The following is a 17,197-nucleotide window of genomic DNA, read 5'->3' on the forward strand; positions in this document are numbered from 1 at the left end:
CACAAGACTGCTGATGAGAAAAGGTACTTAGCAGTTTATATTTACTAAAATAATTGCATTTCCGTGTTCTGTGTACTTTACATGCATAAACAGTGCCATGTCCTAATTCAAGAGCATTAATACCAAAAAATGGATAGAAGTCCACACATGGACTTTTTAGGCACTCAGCACTTGCTGATAACTCAAACAATTTTATTGATACATAATTGGAAATCCACTAGTGTATGGCCAGCTTAACTATAAACGTTTGAAAGTGTTTATTCATAGGATACACAATGTTCTTAATAGAAGGCTCATATACACAAGAGTTCACCTGACAGCCACAGGTTCTGTCTTTCTCCAGCTCTACCTGCAACAAGTATAATGAGCTCCCGGCAGGTGCATGAAGGGCTTGTTGAACCTTAAAGGGATTGTGCACACATTTGCTTGAAAACAGAAGCGGATACACAAGACAGAGCATTGCCAAAAGTAGTCATTGGGATCTTCAGGCTCCTTATGCTCCACTCTATTTTTACAAAGAAGGAGATGGATGGGTGAGCTGTAATTCCCCATCTACCTGGGTCCTCTGGGGCTTTTACACTCAGATACGTAACCCTTGGTGTATGGTTCTTTTTGCTACAACCTAGAAAGTGTTCATTAACACCAGCTGTAGAAACATTGTTGGCAAATTATTTTACTTAAGTGTATTTAAATATTTAACTTAAGTTTAAGTGTTTGCAATACCTCCCATCACTTTACACTAAAATGGACTTTAATAATGAACTAAAATGATACTTTTTAAAATACCGTAAAATGAATGACTGTAAAACTGACCATCACTCATGCAGTCTTGGTCTATTTCTATTATTCACCCAAAGGACTCTCCATGGGTTTTCAGGAAATCTGAAAAAAACCCAATTTGTTTAGAATATATTTAAATTGTAACTAAAAAAGTAATAAAACCCCCTTTTTTTCCGTTATAGTGGTTGGGGATTAGAACACCTGTCAGGTTTTTACTGATATCTGTGCCTACATTAAGAGGGTTTACCCTTTCTATTTCTCCTCATGTTTATGGTTATCACTGAAAGGGAAAGAGTTGTCCCCAGAACATAGTAGAGGGGCATATTTTAAAGGGGAAGCCAGTTCTGGTGGCAACCAGGGAATCCCTTAATTTTGGAGATATTTCTTTTCATTCCTGTTTTGGCTATGGGACAGGGAGTGAAGGGAAATCTCCCCAATTGGACAATGATGGCAAAACAATCTGAAAGGGATTATAACCCTCCCTTACCCTATCCAAAATGTATAAAACAAATGTTTTGCCTTTATAACTTAGAGCCCCTCCCTTCGGATTTTTTGGAAATGTACAATTACAAATTCCACCTGCTGGGGAACATTAGTGCGATCTAAAATTACAATTAATCTCAGTGGAAAATTGTATTTTGGTGCTCAATCTTTAGTCCACCAAATACTTAAGTGAAATTCCAGTTTGTCGAGAAGAACATTCCCTTGTAAGTGAACAATATCCATGCAAGAAATTTAGAAAACTATATGTATGTATGTGTTTTGTGCAGAAGTAGTTTTTTTTGTTTCACCATGCTCTATAGCAAACGGATGTCTGAATGAGAAGATGTATACCTTCATTTTAACACCTGATCATGGTTAAAAGCCCTTTTCACATGGGCATCATCAATTCAGTCATGCAACTGTGTGTTTTGCTAGAAAAAAATGAACTGATGAATATGGATTCAGGTTACACCAGTTTACATATCCATCTTCGGGTCTGTTCCATCCATTTTTAGGCCCCTTGATAGCCTTGTGTACCAGCTACAATGTGTCCCTGCCATCATTTTATTGTGCGTGGCAGGGTCAGGCGCAGCATCTTCCTCTCTAGCTCTGCTGCAGACAGCCTATCAAAGTCTATAGCAGGCTTCAGCTGGTTGGGGTTGGGGGCTGTACCAAGTGGTACTGGCATTTAGGTCCCTGTACATTCAAAGATGAAGGTCCAGAATGCAGGACAGTCACTTTATAACAATTCAACACGCCAGTGTTCAGTCTGAAGACACAAACCAACAAGTACAAACATCTCATTTGTGATTATTTACGGAATGTGAAAGGATCTTACATTATATTGTGTATATGTTTATGTACTGTATTACAATGGCAAAACAAGCATACTATGTCCATCTAATGGGGCAGATGGGTTTGGCGCTAGAACATGTTTTAAAAACCAACTAGGTAGAATAGGATCTCTCATAATGGCTGTCGCAGGTGTGTAGGCCTGGGAAATCAAATGCAGAATTCTCACCATCAGAGTCAACAGAATAAGAAATAAATGGAAAGGTCATTTAGTGTGGACAGACCATTTGACAATACGGGGTTTATTTACTAAAGCTGGATAGTGCAAAATCAGACTCACTTCTGCATAGAAACCAATCAGCTTCCAGGTTTCATTGCCAAAGCTTCATTGAACAAGCTGAGGTTAGAAGCTGATTGGTTTCTATGCAGAAGGGAGTCTGATTTTGGACTCTCCAGCTTTAGTAAATAAACCCCTACATGTCTGGAAAATAAGTAAGTAGTGAGCTCACAAGCAAAAGAGCAGCAGCTGGCACAAAAAGGATAACCCACTATATCCTCAAACAGATGAATAGAAAAGAAAGAAAGTGCAGCGCTTATAAATTCTACGATGCTAATCATACATGCAATGCCATAGCAAATAAATGCATAAAACGAATCACAGGTGACTGGAAGTGACTATGCACAAAAATATTATCAGTGAAGCACCCATGAGTAGCGCTATAGTGCACAAATAATAAACAACAGCTGAAATTACAGTGCCAAAAGGTGAGAAATGAACACGTGACAAATGGGTGAACAATCCAATAAATGTAATGTATGAAACTCAATAAATAAAATGTTCCAAATAAAAAGTCCAAGAGAAATAATCGTGATGTCAAGTGACGTATGAATCCGTGATAGATCCTTCTGTATAATGCACTCACCAGAAGCACATAAAGTATGCACATAGAAATCAAAGGACTTTAGCTCCTCCAACATGTCTGCCTCATCCACCACCTTCATATACAGTGTATGGAAAACCACAACAATATATACCAGAGCAGGAACTATATCCAGTAAAACGTTCCACTTTCAGCACACCAAAGGAGCTCCACCTTGAAGGGAATAGCTCAACAAACGAGCCCAGAAAAGGAAAGCGCTAATGGTGTAGTCATTTAATGAAAATTCAGAAGCATCCACGTGGAGCAATAAAAACAAGTGTGTTCCACTTACAAAGATGGCCACCGGACCTTCGTAAGGACGTGGCGGCGTGACGTCAGTACGCAGGCTCCTCACTGACGCGTTTCATAGAGTAGGCGGACCCCCTTTGATTGCGTGCATATGAAACTTTATGCGCTTCTGGTGAGTGCACATAAGCTGAGCGCACATAAAGGACCCAGTGCCTGATGCAATATCAAAGGCTGTCCCAAAATTGTGGGGTTCGGGTATGGCTACCAAGGTTTTACTGAGGATGCGCTAAAATGGATACACTGCTTGTATGGTGGCATTAGAACACAGTGAGGGACTGAAGGGATAATCAGAAGATAAATTACATTAGAAAATTAATAAACTAGTTGGGCTAAGGTTGAATTTCTCTGTGAAAGAGAAAAAATCCATCACCATCACACTAGCACAAAGCTGAGGATTTACTTTATGGGGCAGGGTTAAAGGGGAGGTACCCTATGGGTGTGTCTTCTAAAGCCAGTGTCCAAACACCTGAAGGTACATGCTTATAACCCATAGTGTATGAATACACTGTGTCCTGCATGATTACAATACATTCATAATTCTAATAATAACGGATTATGAAAATATTTAACACTGTCTCTGGCCTATCAACTGTTAATGAGGATAATGTTAGGGGACCCACATACAGAAAGTTTGTCAACAAAAAAACGTTTTCTTGTTAGGGGTCATATTGAATTCAAGTGCTGGTGCAGTGCTTTCTGATGTCTACAGTTAGTCCACTGGAGGGTGCTGCAGTCCACAGAGTTCAGAAAAACAGAAAGCTATTGATTGGAACTGTAACCAAAGTAATATTTTACAGAAAATGTTCCATGTAAGCTTGTAATTGTAAGCTCTGACATACTTGAGGGTGACAAAGGACAGAAAACACTTTTCAAAAATCCCCATAAATAATATATATATATATATATATATATATATATATATATATATATATACACACATTTATATTTATATATGCCAACCATAAGATGACCCTGCAATAGATTCTGACTGTTCCTGTCCACAAAAGCCATTCTGCTTTATTATATATGTTTGAATTATAAAAAAAAACAATGCATTTTTTTTTATCAGGACCTGTTAATCATAACATGGATGACACTGTTAAATTTGATCCACCTGTTAGTTTATGTAACACCAATGCAGTCTGCACATAAAACTTTAGAAGAGATAACTATTTCTTCTACAATAGTAATACATGCACATCAGTGGCGGGACTTCAGGGGTCACAGGGGTTGCAATGGTGACCCCGCTCATACTCCAGGGGCCCATGTGGCCTCTCTGGCAGGCAACTGAAAACACCAACTATTTATCCTGAGCACCAGCCATTCCTGAATGGATTCAGTGAGGTCAGTGCAGCCGGCAGGTTCATTGTGTAGACAGCAGATAACAGTGTGGAAAAATAATGGCTCCTGTCACTTCAGAAGCTGCTGCTAGCAGTGAGCGAGCTCTTCTTCCTCCACATTTCCAGGCTCAGGGCTGGACAGCCCTCCCCCCAGGAGTAGAAGGAGGGTGTGTGACATTCATTGTGAGGGTTCCTGGCTGCTGCACACTGTAGGTGAGACATGTCAAGTCTGGAAACATGTATGTTTGTGTTCTCCACAGCCCGTTCTGGTGTACATGGAATATGGCAGCTTAACAGTCTGCACAGCTCACAAATGGCACTCTTTGAGGGGGTGGAACACATACAATTATTTATAATACACCTGCTAACCAAGTTACATTATATGTAAGATTCTTTTAAAGAATCATTAAGAAAAAAACCTGTCATTTGGACAGTTCGTTCATTTTTCGTCCAGTTTATGGGCACAAATTGAAAATCGTTGTGATGTTTTTGAGCCACAAAATTGAAGAAGTTTGGAAAACATCTGCCAAATGAACAATCAATTGAAAGGTTAATGTGTTTCTCGCTTGTTAAAACTCAAACTGTTCGTACTGCGCATATGTGAAAAATTTACGAAAAACTAGTCATTTATAATACACCTGCCAACCAAGTTACATTATATGTAAGATTCTTTTCACAAATCACTAATAAATTCCTGTCATTTGGACAGTTCGTTCATTTTTCATCCAGTTTATGGGCACAAATTGAAAATCGTTGTGATGTTTTTGAGCCAAAAAATTGAAGGAGAAGTTTGGAAAACTTCTGAGAATGAACAATCAATTGAAAGGTTAATGTGTTTCTTGCTTGTTAAGACTCAAACTGTTCATACTTTGCATATGTGAAAAATTGAGGAAAAACTTGTCATTTATGTCCATTAAATGATTTATTGCTCGAAAATCAGTCCACGCATGATGGCAATATTGTTTGCTCTCATGACCATGAGTTCGTTTTTCAAAAATGCGTTGAGCGAATCTTTCCCGAGCCTGGACAGGCTGAGTGACGTCAGCCAACAATGGGCTAAAGTCCCAAAATGGGTTTCAGGAGTGCAGATCGAACCGCACAACTGTGACATACAGGAGAAGTATAGCCAAAATAGCTTTGTATTGGACATGAGAAGCCACCTGTTAAAGTAGAAATAAAATCAAAGCTTTTTTAAATTTTGGATAGCGTAAGTCCCCCGGTCACAGTGGGTGCGACTTGGCATGCGATTTGCATGACATACGACTTGCAATTCGCATGGCAAGTCGCACCCTATAGTCCACAATTACAGTGGTCATATCGGAGCGTTTCTGACTTGGTCGGAGCCACACCGATTTCTTGCGTGCACTACTTTGGTGTGATTTGCATAGACATCTGTGTCAGATGTCTTGCAAATCGCACCTCAAATCGGCATGTCACCTGACTTTAAAATTGTGCGACTTCACTGTAAGTCGCACAATTTCAAAGTTAGGATTGGTGTGACCGGGGTGTAAGGGAAGGATATAACCCCTGTCAAGTTGCTTTGCCGTCTGTGTCACATTGTGAGGATTTCTCTTCATTTCCCATAGCTGAAATAGGAAGTGAGAGGAAATCCCTTCAAAGTGAGGGAATCCCTGGTTGTCACCAGGATCACTAGAACTAGTGTCCCCATTGCAAGATTTCCCCTCTATTACTTTTCTGGGGACAACCCAAAATTTTGACTTTTTTTCTAGTTTCACTTTCAAATATGGTAATCAAGACAAATAGAGGTGATGAATCTCCCTAATGGGGACAGACCGCAATAAAAACCAAACGGATGTTCTAAACCCTCTCAACTCTTTCCAAAAAGTTTTGCCTTTAGTTCTTATACTTTAAAAAGGAGTTCATTCCCGCCCCGCCCCCCAAAAAAAAAAAACTAGAGTCAGGAGCTACAAATATTAGATACAAATATAATAGTCATAAGGAGCCATCTTACAGCCATCATACTTGTACATGTTATACTTGTTTTATACACTCTTCCATAGTTTTGTGTTGGGGCTACCTATGTTAATGTATAGCGCCGCACTCATTGTTATGTAGTTTTATGATGGGTTTGGCTGGCTGAATGTGCTAGCTGCTTTTTTAATACTGTTTCTCTCTTAGTATTAATGTTTTAGAGCCCGAGCGCAAGTGGTCTGCTTGGATCCCTAGCAACAGCCTTAATTTATTTGTATTAACTAAATAATGTTGCCAGGGGTTCACAATCCCATGGGGCCACTTTATAATCTCCATGGTCCTGGCACGACTGGTACAGGCTTCTTGGTTGTGGTTGTCTGCAAACACCCGGGCTCCATCTGCAGATATCTATAGTATGCTTGCCACACAATGGCCGATTTGGTCATGTGATCGAGGTCTAAATACTGACAAGAAAAACAACGGTACCTTTCCAACTAGCAGTCTGTACACAGGGCCATGGCGGCTTTTGCCTTAAAGTGTAGGGCTTTTATTTCTATCTGTGCCCCCTTTAGGGTCATTCAGCCTCTCTATTTGTCCTGTTTACTGTTTTCATGGAAAGTGAAAGTAAAAGAAAATACCACATTTTCAGCGGACGCCAGAAAAGTAATGGAGGGGAACTCTTCTAATGGGGAAACTAGTTTGGATGACCCTGGTAATACCCTGGGATTCCCTCACTTTGGAGGGATTTCCTCTCACTCCCTGTTTTGGCTATGTGACAGGAAGTGAAGGGAAATCTCACCAATGGAACACAGATGGCAAAAATAAACCTTACAGGGGTTATAAAACTCCTATACTCGGTCCAAAATGAAAAAAAACTTTATATACTTTTATTATTATTATACAGGATTTATATAGCGCCAACAGTTTGCTCAAGCTTTGCAATATAACGGGAGACAATATAGCAACAATACAGTTCAATACAAGAGGATTAGGAGGGCCCTGCTCCTTGGAACTTACTATCTAAGACGGAGGGGCTAGTGGTACAAAAGGTAGTAACTGTGGGGGATGGATTGGTAGGAGGAGTAGAAGATTCCATTAGCGGAGGGCAGGATTGGCTTCCCTGAAGAGAGAGGTTTTCAGAGATTGCCTAAAAGTGGCAGTTTACTAGGTAGAAGCAGGATAGACTTCTTTAAAGAGGTTTTCAGGGATCGTCTAAAGGTGGTTAGATTAGGAGACAGCCGGACAAATTGGGGTAGTGTTCTAGAGGATGGGGGAAGCTCTGGAGAAGTCCTGGAGACAAACATGGGAGGAGGAGACAAGGGAGCTAGAGAGTAGGAGGTCTTGCGAGGAGCGGAGAGTACGGTTTGGGTGAAATTTGGAGACAAGATTGGTGATGTAATTTGGGGAAGAATTATAAATGGCTTTATATGTTGTTGTTAATGTTTTGAATTTTTTCCGTTGGGCAATGGGAAGCCAGTGGAGGGATTGGCAGAGAGGGGTGGCAGATACAGAACGGTTAGTAAGGTGGATGAGTCTGGCAGCAGCATTCATGATTGACTGAAGAGGGGATAGCCTGCGATTAGGTAGGCCAATGAGGAGGGAGTTACAATAGTCAAGGCAAGAGATAACCAGGGAGTGAATAAGTTGCTTAGTGGTTTCCGTGGTTAGGAACGGGCGTATCTTGGAGATGTTGCGGAGGTGAAGTCTACAAGATTTGGACAGTGGATTTGGGGCTGAAAGGACAGATGGGAGTCTAGGATTACACCTAGTACCCTGGCATGAGGGGAGGGACTGATGGTTATGTTATTGATCTTGATGGACGAGTCAGGGGAGTTAGACTTTAAGTACAGCAAGTATCTAGCTTCCATGCACTCCTCAAGTGCTTAGAAACAGGTTTGAATGTTAAAATATGTACTTACCGGCTGTATAGTCTTTTTAAGACCTAACAGGTTCACTTTGACTGAACATTTCAGCGTGCATTCACCATACTGAGCTGATAAATGGATCTTTAGCTCAGCATGGGTTTCAGCAGAATTCCTTCCTTCCCGTAATAGGAAGAGCAATAAGAGTAGTATACTCCAGAATGTGTTGAAATGTCATTTCCTGGAGAGGATCGCTGATGGCTGGTTTATTAAAAGTAGAGATAATGTTGCCAATAGCAACTAGTTCTTTTCCAGCTGTTTTTTATTTTCTTACTTCCCCAGTAACTTGCTATGGAAAAAATTCTGTTTTTCCTTCACTCACCATTTTATGAGTTTTATTATTCACAGGATCATCATGTTTGCTTTAAATTCTAAACCTATTAATAATGTTAGTGGTTATGGATTACCTCTGAGCTGTGTGTAGGATGATCTCTCTATGTGAACAGATTGCTATATCACAAGTAGACTTTCAAGAATTCACAGCTCCTCTTCTTCACCTCCTCATTTACAGCCCATAGTTAATTTTGTTTGTTCAATATGCACACTCAAGACTTGTTCACACCAGATATCATCAGGCAGTACGCCACCTTTTCCAGTGCGGGAAAAATGCAAAGACAGGAGAAAATACATTGTTAGCAGCACAGCTTGTTCATACCAATGCGGTGTTGCAGTACATTGTAAAAAGAGCCATCTTTAATATTGATTGTGCCCTAGGCAAATATTTTCTTGCACACCCCCCCCCTTGCTGATTGGTTACTAAAGGTTACTGTACATTGTAACTGCTCACTGATTGGTTGTCATAGATTACTGCTTATCATTGCCACTCACTGTGGATGTACTACAGGAGATGATCAGAGACTGCAGATGTACTACAGGAGATAATCAGAGACTGCAGTTGTACTATAGAAGATGACCAGAGACTACGGACACACTACAGGAGATTACCAGAGACTGCAGACATACCACAGGAAATGACTATAGACTGCAGACGTAGTACAGGAGATGACCAGAGACTGTAGATATACTACAGGAGATGACCAGAGACTACAGAAATACTACAGGAGATGACCAGAGACTGCAGATGTACTACAGGAGATGACCAGAGACTGCAGATGTACTACATGAGATCATCAGAGACTGTGGATGTACTATAGCAGATGACCAGAGACTGCAGATATACTACAGAAGATTTCCAGAGACTGCAGACATACTACAGGAGATGACCATAGACTGCAGATGTACTACATGATATAACCAGAGGCTGCGGATTTAGTTCAGGGGATGACCAGAGACTGCAGATATACTACAGGAGATGACCAGAGACTGCGGATTTAGTACAGGGGATGACCAAAGACTGCAGATATACTACAGAAGATGACCAGAGACTGCATATGTACTACAGGAGATGACCAGAGACTGCATATGTACTACAGGAGATGACCAGAGACTGCATATGTACTACAGGAGATGACCAGAGACTGCAGATATACTACAGGAGATGACCAGAGACTGCAGATGTACTACAGGACATGACCAGAGACTGCGGATGTACTACAAGAGATGATCAGAGACTGTGGTTGTACTACAGGAGATAATGTACTGCAGGAGATGACCAAAAACTGCGGATGTACTACAGGAGATGACCAAAGACTGCGGATGTACTACAGGAGATAATCAGACTATTGATGAACTACAGAAGATGATCAGAGACTGCAGACATACTACAGGAGATGGCCAGACACTGCAAATGTACTACAGTAGATGATTAGGGACTGTGGATGTACTACAGGAGATGACCAGAGACTGTGGATGTACTACAGGACACGACCAGAGATTGCGGATGTACTACAGGATATAACCAGAGATTGCGGATTTAGTACAGGGGATGACCAGAGACTGCGGATTTACTACAGGATATGACCAGAGACTGCGGTTGTACTACAGGAGATAATCAGAGACTATTGATGTACTACAGTAGATAGTTGGAGACTGCAGACATACTGCAGGGGATGGCCAGACACTGCGTATGTACTACAGGAGATGATCAGAGACTGTGGATGTACTATAGAAGATGACCAGAGACTGCAGATATACTACAGAAGATGGCCAGAGACTGCGGATGTATTACAGGATATAACCAGAGACTGCAGATTTAGTACAGGGAATGACCAGAGACTGCTGATGTACTACGGGTGATGACCAGAGACTGCGGATATACTACAGCAGATAACCAGAGACTATTGATGTACTACAGTAGATGGTCAGAGACTGCAGACATACTGCAGAGGATGGCCAGACACTGCAGACATACTGCAGAGGATGGCCAGACACTGCGTATGTACTACAGGAGATTATCAGAGACTGCGGATGTATTACAGGAGATGATCAGAGACTGTGGATGTACTGTAGAAAATGACCAGAGACTGCAGACATACTACATGAGATGGCTAGAAACTGCAGATGTACTACAGGATATGACCAGAGACTAAGGGTGTACTACAGGGGATGACCAAAGACTACGAATATGCTACATGAGATGACCAGAGACTGCAGACATAGTACAGGAGATGACCAGAGACTGTTGATGTACAACAGGAGATGACCAGAATAGGGCGGACTGACCATTTGGAAACTCGGGCACGGCTCGAGGGCCCAGGGGTCAGTAGGGGGCCCTATGAGATGCCCCTGATTCCTTTTTCACAGGCTTTTTTGAGTTTTGGCAAGGACACAGGCCCCATGATCCCCTATTGCCCGGGGGCCCCATGAGTTGTCAGTCCGCTCCTGGACTAGAGGCTTCAAATTTACTACAGCTAATGACCAGAGACTGCGGATGTTCTATAGGAGATGAGCAGAGACTGCGGATGTACTACAGGAGATGACCAGAGACTGCTGAAGTACTACAGTATAGGAGATGACCAGGGACTGCAGGCATATAACGGGATGAACAGAGACCTTTCAGCAATGCACAGATTTACAGTTTGTGAACAACAGGTCAGGGTTTGGTGTAACATTTCACAGGCAATCTATGGGGGTAAGGACATACTGTACCTGGCCAGCCAGACTCCGCATCCTCTCTCAGAGGTCTGGGGGCGGGGCTCCCAGTCACATCACAGCTTTTACTACAGCAGCTCCCTCCTGAGCATACAGGCTGCATGGGGTGGGGTCAGTGGAGCTCCTGGCCCCGCCCCCTCCCTGCTGGCTGGGGAAAACAGCGATGTCGCCAGTGTACCTCTGAAGTGCAATCATCGGGGCCCCAATTTGCAGGCAGTGTGGGCTTAAAGTGTTACTAAACCCACAACAGTAAAATCAGTCTGTATATGCAGTCTTGTGACCCTTAGGTTCCACAGTGAGTATAACAAGCATGCTTTACTGCATATACAGACTGATTTTACTGATGTGGGTTTAGTAACACTTTAAGTTATAATATACCTAGTGAAGTAACTGGCCTTAGATTATATACAGAGATGATCCAAATCCTCCTATATAAGTTATACCTGTTTATCTGCAAACTTCTTCTCTTCTCTACATCTGTTCAAAGTGCTGAATTTATAAAGCTTGTCTGCACGTTCAGAAAACGGGGCGGAGAGCTGAAATTCTACTCTGCAAAGCTCAGTGAGGAGAGCTCTGAGAGCTGATTGGAGTGAAGGGACACACTCCCCCTCCACACAGCACACAGGAATAGAGCTGGGGATGTCAAGCTGCTGGAGGTCACTCCCCTGCAGGGGCGGACTGACCATTTGGAAACTCGGGCACTGCCTGAGGGCCCGGAGTTAATAGGGGGCCCCATGAGATGGCCCTGGTACCTTTTTCATAGGCTTTTTTGAGTTTGGGCAAGGACACAGGGGCCCCATGATCCCCTAATGCCTGGGGGTCCCATGGGTTGTCCGTCCGCCCCTGCTCCCCTGTCACAATTTTTCTTTTGGTGTCAGGAAAACTTGGCAGAAGTGATTCATGCTGATAGCAGAGAAACAAGACAGCAAACAGAAATGACACTTAGTGCTCTTAATTGAGACAAGCACACACTATTGAAGGATATGCTTTGTTAATATTTCATGTATGAAATTTACAATCACTTTGAGTTAAATGGAGTCTTTAAAGGGACTTTGCCTTATGCGTTTCCATTAAAATCCCTTATAATGCTAATCAACGTGCATTGTATCATGTGACAAGACATGCATTGACACATGTCAACTCATGTCATGATGCATGTGTATTATGAAGGGCATTCATATGAAATGTAGAGTGCATTGGAGTAGTTGTGTAAGTGTAAATTAATACACATTGGCATGCATTTTGATGCATTTAAATCAGAAAACCAAAAGTTACAAGATGTGAATGGGCCCTAAAACAGTGCAAATTCTGCAAAATAACCTGTTTTGTATTAAAGCAGCCATTAACCATTAGCCGCCCGGCCAATGGCCGTTTGGCGGCTTCAGATGTGTATCTGCATTCCGGGTGCACGCCATTTGGCGTGCTCCCGCACATGCGCCGTTTGCGCTAGTGCAGAGCAGCGCAGCAGTGCGATCTGTCATCGGCCGTGCACCTCGGACACGGCCGATGACAGATCCGAGTACCGGCTCCCGTTGCTGGTACCATGTGACCTGCTGTGACCAATCACAGCAGGTCACATGACAGTTGTATACAATGGATGGCTTCATTCATGATGCCATCCATTGTATACTAGTGCCTAGCTGTGAATGGTCACAGCTAAGCACATGCACATGTCATGTGATTAGCTGTGACCAAATCACAGCTAAGCACAAAAAAAAAAAGAAAAAAAAAAAAAGCTGAATGAATCGATTTCATTCAGGTAAATGCTTGCTTATAGCAAAGTAATTCTTTGCTATAAGCAAATTGTGTAAAAAAAAAAAAAAATACTGATCACTTCCCCAAAGTAGTACAATGTTACTATGGTAACATTGTACTATTTTGGTCATAGTAAAATATGAAAAAAAATCTTAAAAAAAATAAAAAAAAATGTAATAAAAAATTAAATATAATAAAAAAAAAATATATATATATTTTTTTTTCATACTGTCACCAGTCAGTGTCCCTGTTCACCGCCATGCCAGTTATATGATGACGCTGTACTGCACTGGTGACAGTATGTAAAAAAAAAAATAGTGAAAATAATTTTTTTCATTTTTTCATTTTCCGAAAAATTATGACAAAAAAATACAACTTCAAAAAACTCGCCATGCCTCTTATGAAGTACGTCGGACTGTCTACTCTGCAAAAAGGGGTCATTTGGGGATATCTGTACTATTCTGACATTCTTGGACCTCAAGAAATTAGATTGGCTGTCAGTACTTCAGGATTTATCAATTTTCAGATCTATACCATAGTTTGTGAACTCTATAACTTTTCTAAAAACTAAAAAATACATCCTAATTTGGGTTATTTTCACCAAAGACATGTAGCAGAATACATCTCGGCCTAAATTTATGAAGAACAATTATTTATTTGTAAACTTTTATAACAGAAACAAAGAAAAATGTGTTTTTTTTTTCAAAATTTTTGGTCTTTTTTTGTTAATTTAGCAAAAAATAAAAACCCCAGTGGTGATTAAATACCACTAAAAGAAAGCTCTAGTTGTGTGAAGAAAATGATAAAATTTTAGTTTGGGTACAGTGTTGTATGACCGCGCAATTGTCATTCAAAGTGTGAGAGCGCTGAAACCTGAAAAATGGCCTGGGCAGGAAGGTGTAAAATTGCACGGTATTGAAACGGTTAAAGCAGAACTAAGTATACCCACTTCTGCTCCTGTGATGTGTAGCACTGCCCTTTAAGGAGCCACTGAGTATTGGGTCCCCCTATATCCTGCACTGCCAGGCAACACACATTTTTGGCAAACACACATAGGCAAGAATCCAGTAAATGGGCTTGTTTTTGTTGTTTTATTTAGGGGGAAACAACTTAGATGGGTTTAGGGGTTATGCGAGGCCCAAATTAACTAGAAGAACAGATTGAGGACAAACTTCCTGTGTTTATGTACAAAAGATATGAGGAATCCTAAATATTACTCCAGCTGGAGTGGTATCAGTCCCTTAAAAGATGAGTAGCAAAGTGACTTCAGTAACAATATGACTTAAGGAGCTCTAAGTCCCCTTGGATGAAAGTCCCAAAAGCTGGTGAAGAAATGCCATCCCACCTGGCTGCTTTGCAAGTGTCCCAGAGCAAGGAATTAGGTTAGCTGTGACACTGTCCCTGTAAAAGCATGTTGGATATTGCATCCGGCAGCCTTCTCCCTTATAGGCCCTGGGGGTGTAGAAGTACTCCCTTGTATCCTGCACTTTCTTGTACCAAAGGTTTTATTAAACATGGTGAAAGAAACATACAAACCACAACAAATCGTATGATACAAAGCGTCATCAGATAATAAAGGACAGGGGAACATCATACAAAAACACAGAAATACACATATGAGGCCCACACTGGGTCAAGATAACACTGTGTAAAACAGAGGATCGCAAAGCCCACAATAACATCCTAAAATATAAAAGCTACATTCAAGAAAGGCAGCCAAAAAAACACAAAGAGAGCCTCACCCTCTTGAGGAAATATTAGCCCTGAGAATCATAGATTTGTTAGATAACAACAACTAAAACAAATGATAAGCAATTGGTCTAATGAAAACAAACCATGTGAGAAGAGAGAGAAGAAAAAGGTTGAGAAGATCCAGAGAGGACAAAGGGGTCAAGAACCCCAAACCCCCCCAATCCAGAAAAGACAGAAAAACAAAAAAGGAGGAAGAGAACAAAGACAGACTAGCAAAGAAAAGTTCACCCGGGGGGGAGCTGGGAGACACGGTCCCCACATAGGGGAATTGAAGAGGCAAATCCCAACACATCAAAGATTAGTGAGCTTCGTGGTAAAACGAGAAACCAGATGGTAGTCCACCCAGGGTTGAAAAACTGAGAGAAACTTATGCTTATCCTCCAACACCGACATCAATTTTTCATTGATGAAGCCTTGGATCCTGGACCTTACCTCCTCAAATTGTAAAGTGGGGGACTTCCAAGAGCTGGCAATAGTCTGCTTAGTAGCCACAAAAAAAAAAACTGACCAGTGAGCAGATTCTGCCAGGTAGGCCACAAGTGGCTTAAAAAGTAAGGCTTCAATAGGATCCTATTAAGGTTAATGGACGTAACTGAATAAATAAGATTATAAACCCTAGTCCATAAGTGGCGGGCCACTGGACAGGTCCACCAAATATGGAGCATCGTACCCTCTAGAGAACAGCCATGAAAGCACTGTGAGTTGTGATCCGGTATAAATGTAACTAATCGAGATGGGGTAAAATGCCATCTCGAGATCACCTTAAAGGAATTCTCTAGCGCTGGTATATTGCGAGAGCATCGAGAAACCGCTTGTCACATAGGCCCCCAATCCTCAGCAGAGATTTCCGTCTGAATCTCCACAATCCATTGCACGCAATAAGCAGGTGGAGGTTCAGCCATATGATTCCAGATTGATAAATAAACATGAGAGAGAGCACCTTTAGTGGAAGCCGACACCTTACAAAGTGAGTCAAAAAAGGTGCAGGGGGAATCCAGTCTTTGAATCAAAGGTGCAACAAAATGATGTAGTTGCAAATAATGGAAAAACTCCAAGGGAGGAATAGCCCCGACCCGCTATTAACAAGTGAACAGTCGTAAAACCATGGGTTATCCACCAACAAAAGGCCATCTTGTCAGAGTCCCCTGGGGGAAAAAGCATACAACTGAATAATTGTAAAAGAGACACAAATGCAGGGAGAGTAGATCCGCTGAGTACTTATGAGTCCCAAAATTTTCAAAGAATGAGCCAGGACAGGATTCAACAGTTTAGACCGCGAGGACGGAGGAAGCCAGGGAAAGGCAGAAGACAAAAGGGGATGTGTGTCCAAATTGTCTATTAAAGCCCACAAGGGCAAGTGTCTGACAGAGAAAAGCTGAATAAGAGGAGTAACCTGGGCCGCAATATAATAGTGATAAATGTTCGGGAGACCAAGACCACCGGTAAAGCAACTGTTTCAGCAAACGGGGGCGTCCCGAAGCTCATACAAACCGCAAAACTTGACGTTGTAAAATACAGAGTATATGAGGTGGAATCCAAACGGAGTACTGCAAAAGGATAAAGTGGTTTTAGAAGGTAGGTCATTTTAATGAGCCCTACCAAACCAGGATAAGGACATAGATTGCCAAGAAGAGAGCAACTGGGTTAGTTGAGAAAGCAGAGGAGGAATATTTGCCTGATACAAAAAAATCATAAGAAGGTGTAAGTTTAACTCCCTAATAAGGAAGAGAGGAGGTCCATTGAAATGGAAATTGGGATCGTAGATGTGTCACAAGCGATTGGGGAAGGGTGATATTCATAACTACTGACTTAGTAGGATTCACATGTAAACCCGAGAGATCAGTGAAATCAGTCAGAAGCAACAGGTGTTTAGGGAGAGAAACAAATGGAGATGAGAGATACATCAGGATATTGTCTGAAAAAAGGGCAAGCTTATGATGCAGTCCCGCCAACTCGAGACCCAAAATGTATGGATGAAGTCGAATGCGAACAGCAAGCGGTTCTAAGGCCATGATGAAGAGAAGAGGAGATGGGGCAAACCTGATGTGTACCACCCCTAATTGGAAACCGAGAGGATTCAACCCCATGATAGCAGACCGTAGCGGACGGTCTATAAATGAACTGAAGAAAAAAAAATCCTAGACCCCATCTCGGCAAGGCC

Source organism: Staurois parvus, unplaced genomic scaffold (genome assembly GCF_062004578.1).
Source record: "Staurois parvus isolate SC_StPar_1 unplaced genomic scaffold, SC_StPar_1.0 ptg000409l, whole genome shotgun sequence".
NCBI lineage: Eukaryota > Metazoa > Chordata > Amphibia > Anura > Ranidae > Staurois > Staurois parvus.